The sequence below is a fragment of the Cetorhinus maximus genome, chromosome 6 (assembly GCF_964194155.1).
Source record: "Cetorhinus maximus chromosome 6, sCetMax3.hap1.1, whole genome shotgun sequence".
Taxonomy (NCBI): domain Eukaryota; kingdom Metazoa; phylum Chordata; class Chondrichthyes; order Lamniformes; family Cetorhinidae; genus Cetorhinus; species Cetorhinus maximus.
The window spans coordinates 9157754-9163454 of NC_135884.1; the positions used below are offsets into that span (position 1 = coordinate 9157754).

A 5701-nucleotide genomic window follows, 5' to 3' on the forward strand; every position below is an offset into this window, starting at 1 on the left:
GCAGCGGTGCAGCCACCAAATACCGCCCCCGAGTGACGTATCCCAGGGCTGAGCAAATTGTTCTACAATGCTTGGTTTCTCTTTCCCTCTTGTAATTGATCCATAAAGATTTCTCCAGATAACCGAAATTGCACCTGCCTCTTAATTTTAAGGAGGCATAACCACTTAAAGGGTTTTTAAAAAAATAAAGTACCCTGGTTATGTGGCCTTGATATCTCAGCAATTGCACAAATGCATTGGTCAGCTTTGGAACAATTCATAATGAATGGCTTCATTGGATCTTTTTGTGCATTTCACATTATTTTAATGGCTTGGCGATCCAAAATAAACTTTGATTTGAAGATTTGAACTGTAGATATAACTATACTTCCGCCACAAACAGAAAATGCATTTGTCGAGCTGTTTTTGCTAAATTGACAAGCATAACTTCTCATGGAACCACAATATGGTTGAGAGGAAAAGGGTTGTTGGTAACAGTTAACAATTTTACCTAGCGTGCCAATATTGAGCTATGCGATGAAACAAAGGTCAGGCTTATCAACTACATGGCAGTGTAAACAGACGAAGGCTACAGAGAAGACCTTTGAGATTTTCAACATCAAATATCATAATGGGCAGATAGGGTACTGTAACAACAATTTAAAGAACAAAGTAGCTACAGTTAATCCGATTTGCGAGCGAGGCAAAAGTCTCTTGGTTGGGTCATCTTGTGTTATGAACACAAGACCCCAGATACCAAGCACTGAAACAGCTGAATAGAAAGATATAGAGCAGTGGTTCTTAAACTTTTTTAGTTTAAGAACCTCTTCAAATGGACTACGAAATTTGGCCCCCAATCTAAATTATGCTATTTTAATACTCATTATACCTGGATGAACTTGTTTTTCAACGCTGTTCAAGTTATTGAAAAAACGTTTTTTATCTTGAACAAATCTGAACTCACCTGGCGCCCACCACTATCCTTGTTTGCTGCAAACCTACCTGGCGACCTTCCTGCCATTCTCAGCATTACTCCATACCCACTCTCCTCTAAGATAGCCAGCCCACTCTCTGCTGCACATATAGTGATCACACTGTGTTCCCACATAGCTTGCCTTTGCCCATATAGGTAGAAGGGAAATGTTGGTGTAACGATAATGTTGCTGGACTAGTAATCCAAGGACAGGGATTCAAATCCCACCATGGCAGCTGGTGGAATTTGAGTTCAGCTAAATCTGGAATCATAAAGCTGGTCTAACTATCACCAATGTCATTAAAAACCCATTTGATTCACTAATGTCACTTAGGAAAGAAATCTGCCATCTAGCCTACATGTGATTCCAGACCCACGGCAATGTTAATCTTAACTGCTCTCTAAAGTGGCCTGGATGAGAAACACTGGCGTTGAAACAAAATAAACCACTACAAAGTAGGATGTCACAGAAGCTAGCATCACAGCAAGTGGAGTGGAAGAGGTCAGTTCTGGCCTTAAGTGTACAGTTACAAAGGCTCCCCTGATGACACTAAGCTATCTCAAGTGGGAAAGTCCCAAGTTCTGTTAGCTCAGCTCTGGACAACAAAGTGCTGGCTAGGTAACTAGTAGAAATTGGCAGCTCACAATAAAGTGTCCCTGAATGAAAGCCTGAGTAAAAGACACATGACAGCTTATAGTTAGACTGAAAAAGCAGTTGGACATGAGCTTAAGAGTTCAGATGTGGTATGGCCAACATTGCATCATTTGTATGCATATGAAGGCCCAAAGGGGAAATTCAAGTCCTAAAGGCAGAAGGTTTTACCTTCCAGGATGGTCTGAAGAGTTGCCCAGAAAGTTTTGATTTTCATCATTTTATTTTGTACATTTTCCAGTGTTTTGAAATCCATAATAGTTTAATGTGGAGGTCTTGTGGTTCAGTGGTAGTGTCCCTGCCTCTGAGCCAGAAGCTCTGGGTTCAAGTCCCACTTCAGGACTTGATGGCCAAGGAAGCTTGATTCACAATGTGGCCAAACAGGTTGAATATCAACATGTAAATCCTTCCAATAATGGCAAGCAGTTAAGAGAGGGAGAGGTTCCATGTGATAGAAAGGAAATTGGAGCCTCTACCTCTGGGCTACAACATGATATGTAAAAGTGCACGTTGCCACAGCAACTTGGATTCATTTTGGTGAAAAGTGGTGAGCAGAAAGAAATGACAGAATTTGCATTTGAGGATGGAGAGATGGGGGAAGCTAGGAACTGCACAGTAGGGGAGAAAAGAGGAGTGGATGAGGGGAGAAGAGAGGATAGAGAAGTTGTGAGAAATTTGGAGCTGCATTTTGTGGGAAGGGTAGGAATGTTGACAGCATCATTTTGTGAAAGTGTCTGATTGGTTTGTTGAAAACCAAAATATCTTTTTTAAGATTAACCATTTATGAATTGTGAAGTATAAGAGACTTTAAAATTAATCAGACTGCACCAATTGTAATGCAAAACTGAAAACCTTTTCATGAGGGCATACTCTTTTTTTGAAGAAATATACTTTATTCATAAAATATCTGAAAGAACATTACAAAACATTTCAAAATGGGCATCACAAAAAGTGCAATAATATTCAAGTTTTCTACATAGTTCATGTCGCACCCTGAGGTGCTTCAATGCAATCAAGGAACATTACAGACATTTCAAAATGGTCATAACAGACAGTGCAACGGTATTTAAGTTGTCTACATAGATCATGTTGCACTCTGAGGTGCTTCAATATAATTGTGATACATGTAATAGTCACTGCATACATTCAATGTGAGTGATACAGCCTGAGGGGTCTATACAATTCCCAGCCCCTCGGTGCACTATGGCTGAAAGGTCTTAGACAGCGACCTTTCCCCATTGCGCCTTTGCGGTGGCTGCCCCAAACTTTAGTGCGTCCCTCAGCACATAGTCCTGGACCTTGGAATGTGCCAGTCTATAACACTCGGTCGGGGACAACTCTTTGCGCTGGAAGGCCAACAAATTTCGGGCAGACCAAAGAGCGTCTTTCACTGAGTTGACGATCCTCCAGCTGAAGTTGATGTTTGTCTCGGTGTGTGTCCCTGGGAACAGCCCGTAGAGCACAGAGTCCTGTGTCACAGGACTGCTCGGAATGAACCTCGACAAAAACCACTGTATCTCTCTCCAGACCTTCTTTGCAAAAGCACATTCCACGAGGAGGTGAACAACGGTCTCTTCCCTGCCACAGCCACCTCGAGGGCAACATGCGGAGGGGGTGAGACTCCTGGTGTGTAGGAAGGATCTGACGGTGAGGGCCTTTCTCACCACCAGCCAAGCTACATCTTGGTGCTTGTTGGAAAGTTCTGGTGATGAGGCATTCTGCCAAATGACTTTGACCGTCTGCTAGGGGAACCATCCGACAGAATCCACCATCTCTTTTTCCTGCAGGGCATTACATACTGACCACTGCCTGATTGACTTGTGGTCAAAGGTGTTTCTCTGCATAAATTTTTCCACGAGGGACAGGTGGTACGACATGGTCCAACTACTTGGAGCGTTCCGCGGCAGCGTGGCCAGACCCATCCTTTGCAACACCGTGGCCAGGTAGAACCTCAGCACGTAGTGACACATGGTGTTTGCATACCGAGGGTCTACGCACAGCTTGTTGCAACCACACACAAAGGTGGCCATCAGGGTGAGGGCGATGTTGGGCACGTTTTTTCCCCCTTTATCTAGAGGCTTGTACATCGCGTCGCTGCGAACACGATCCATTTTCGACCTCCAGATAAAGCAGAAGATGGCTTGGGTGATTGCCATTGCGCAGGATTGAGGAATGGACCAGACCTGTGCCACGTACAGCAGCACCGAGAGTGCCTCACCCCTGATGACCAGGTTCTTACCCGCAATGGAGAGGGAGCATCATAGCCACTCACTCCTTCCAGTTTCTAACGCATGCCCTGGTCTCTCCAAACCATATCCCCAGCACCTTCAGGCCGTCTGACCTAACGGTGAAGGGGACAAAGGATCGGTCAGCCCAGTTCCCATGGGAACATACTTTTTTGCGGGGATCAAAACAGATTTAATAATGTTTACAAATGAACAAAGGAAAGGCAAATAGGCCCCACAAAACGGAGGTGCAAATGTACAGCTTATACACGTCAGGGTGCAGAGAGTCTGGTGCAGCCATCCCTGTGGTCTGGACAAGTCCAGACTACCCCCACCACCCCTCCACCCCGGGTTTGGAGAGAGATGGATACTCCCCACACCACCAGTGCTGGGCCAATGGTCATCATCAGTCTGGATCTCACTAATTGATGGTGGGCACATCACTCTGGGTTTCATGACTCAGCATTGTCTGCAGGTCACTCAGTTTCTTCTTCAGCCCAGAGAGAGCTGACAGCACGATGGTCTCAGGGCGTAGTTCTCCCGAAGATTCCACATTGAAATAAAACCTTTCTGGGTTTGCCATTCGGGTCATACGGAGCCTGAATCTCCTCAACGTCAAGTTCAGAGTAGTCACTTTTGGGGCTTTCACCGACATGCCGTAGGCGAACTAGCCGACAGACGAGAATGTGAAGTTCATCGTGGAGAATACAGAGTTATCAGTGGCAAATGCTCTACGCAGAGTTCGCATGACCGAAGTGGCAACTTTGGCCATTGGTTGGGTTCAGATTATTGCAAATTCCTCAGAACTCCATGATGAATTCATTGCACATGGAAATGGATCCATTCCTCTATTGAGTGATGACGTTGTGGATGAGATGCAGTATTCAGGGGACTGTACGTGTGATGAGTTCTGCCCGGAATGCTCCCGGAGTGGAGTTGACGCTCGATGTGAAGTTACATGAAGATCAGACTCGACTCGTCACCTCACGGGAACTACTGTCTAAAAATTCCGGGTTATCCCTGTCATACCTCGTGGCCGAGACAATGATCCCGATGATTATGTGGAACAGGATGATATCCTAATTGTGAAGTTATGGAAGGGGCAGGAGCTGAGGCTCTGAGCTTACGCCAAGCAGGGTTTCGGGAAGGAACATGCCAAATGGAACACAACAGCAGAGGTGTCCTTCAAATAGGACCCCGACAATGCACTGAGGCACATGGTGTATCCTTTGGGAATGTTTCATTTTTGCAAAAGTATACTTTATTCATAAAATATCTGAGAGAACATTACAAAACAGGTCAAAATGGCCATCATAAAATGATTAGACACTTCCCCATCTTCAAAATGCAAAGCTAGTTGTAGAGTAGCAGCATTCAGAAGAACTCCTTCAGCTCCTCATTTTAAGTTACAATATGGCCTGAAATGATTGGCTTATCATTAAGGCTTATTTACTATTCAGCAATTTTTTTTAAATAAAGAAAATTAATTAAAGCGCTTTTTTCCCCAGTTGGATGACAGAATTAGGGTTGGCATGATGCATCGTATAATTCAGCAGGCCATCAACATTGACTGCCTAGATCCCCATAGAAAGAATTACTATTTGACTGGAGTACTGAGAGCCACTGGTGTCTGTGGGACTGTATCCTATGAGGAGACAGTGTGTTCATAAAAGATGGCGGAGAAATGGAAGGGGGAAAAAGGTGCAGATTTATTGTCACTTTTATTTTGCTGTGGCTACACTGTGCCTTGCATTGTCATTATAAATAAACTAAGGCCATTATAAATGCAAACTATGCAAAATTAACATGTGCGACTTCATAGTTGGGTTCGGACTCAATTCTGTGGGAAAGTGGTGCAAGACTTCATGAAGG

The 5701-nt window shown here is 44.3% G+C and overlaps 1 pseudogene; it reads left to right on the forward strand.

Annotated features, from left to right (window-relative positions):
- The first annotated feature begins 2642 nt into the window (after positions 1 to 2642).
- Positions 2643 to 5100, forward strand: LOC144681445 (DNA-directed RNA polymerase II subunit RPB3 pseudogene; annotated as a pseudogene).
- The last annotated feature ends 601 nt before the right edge of the window (positions 5101 to 5701 follow it).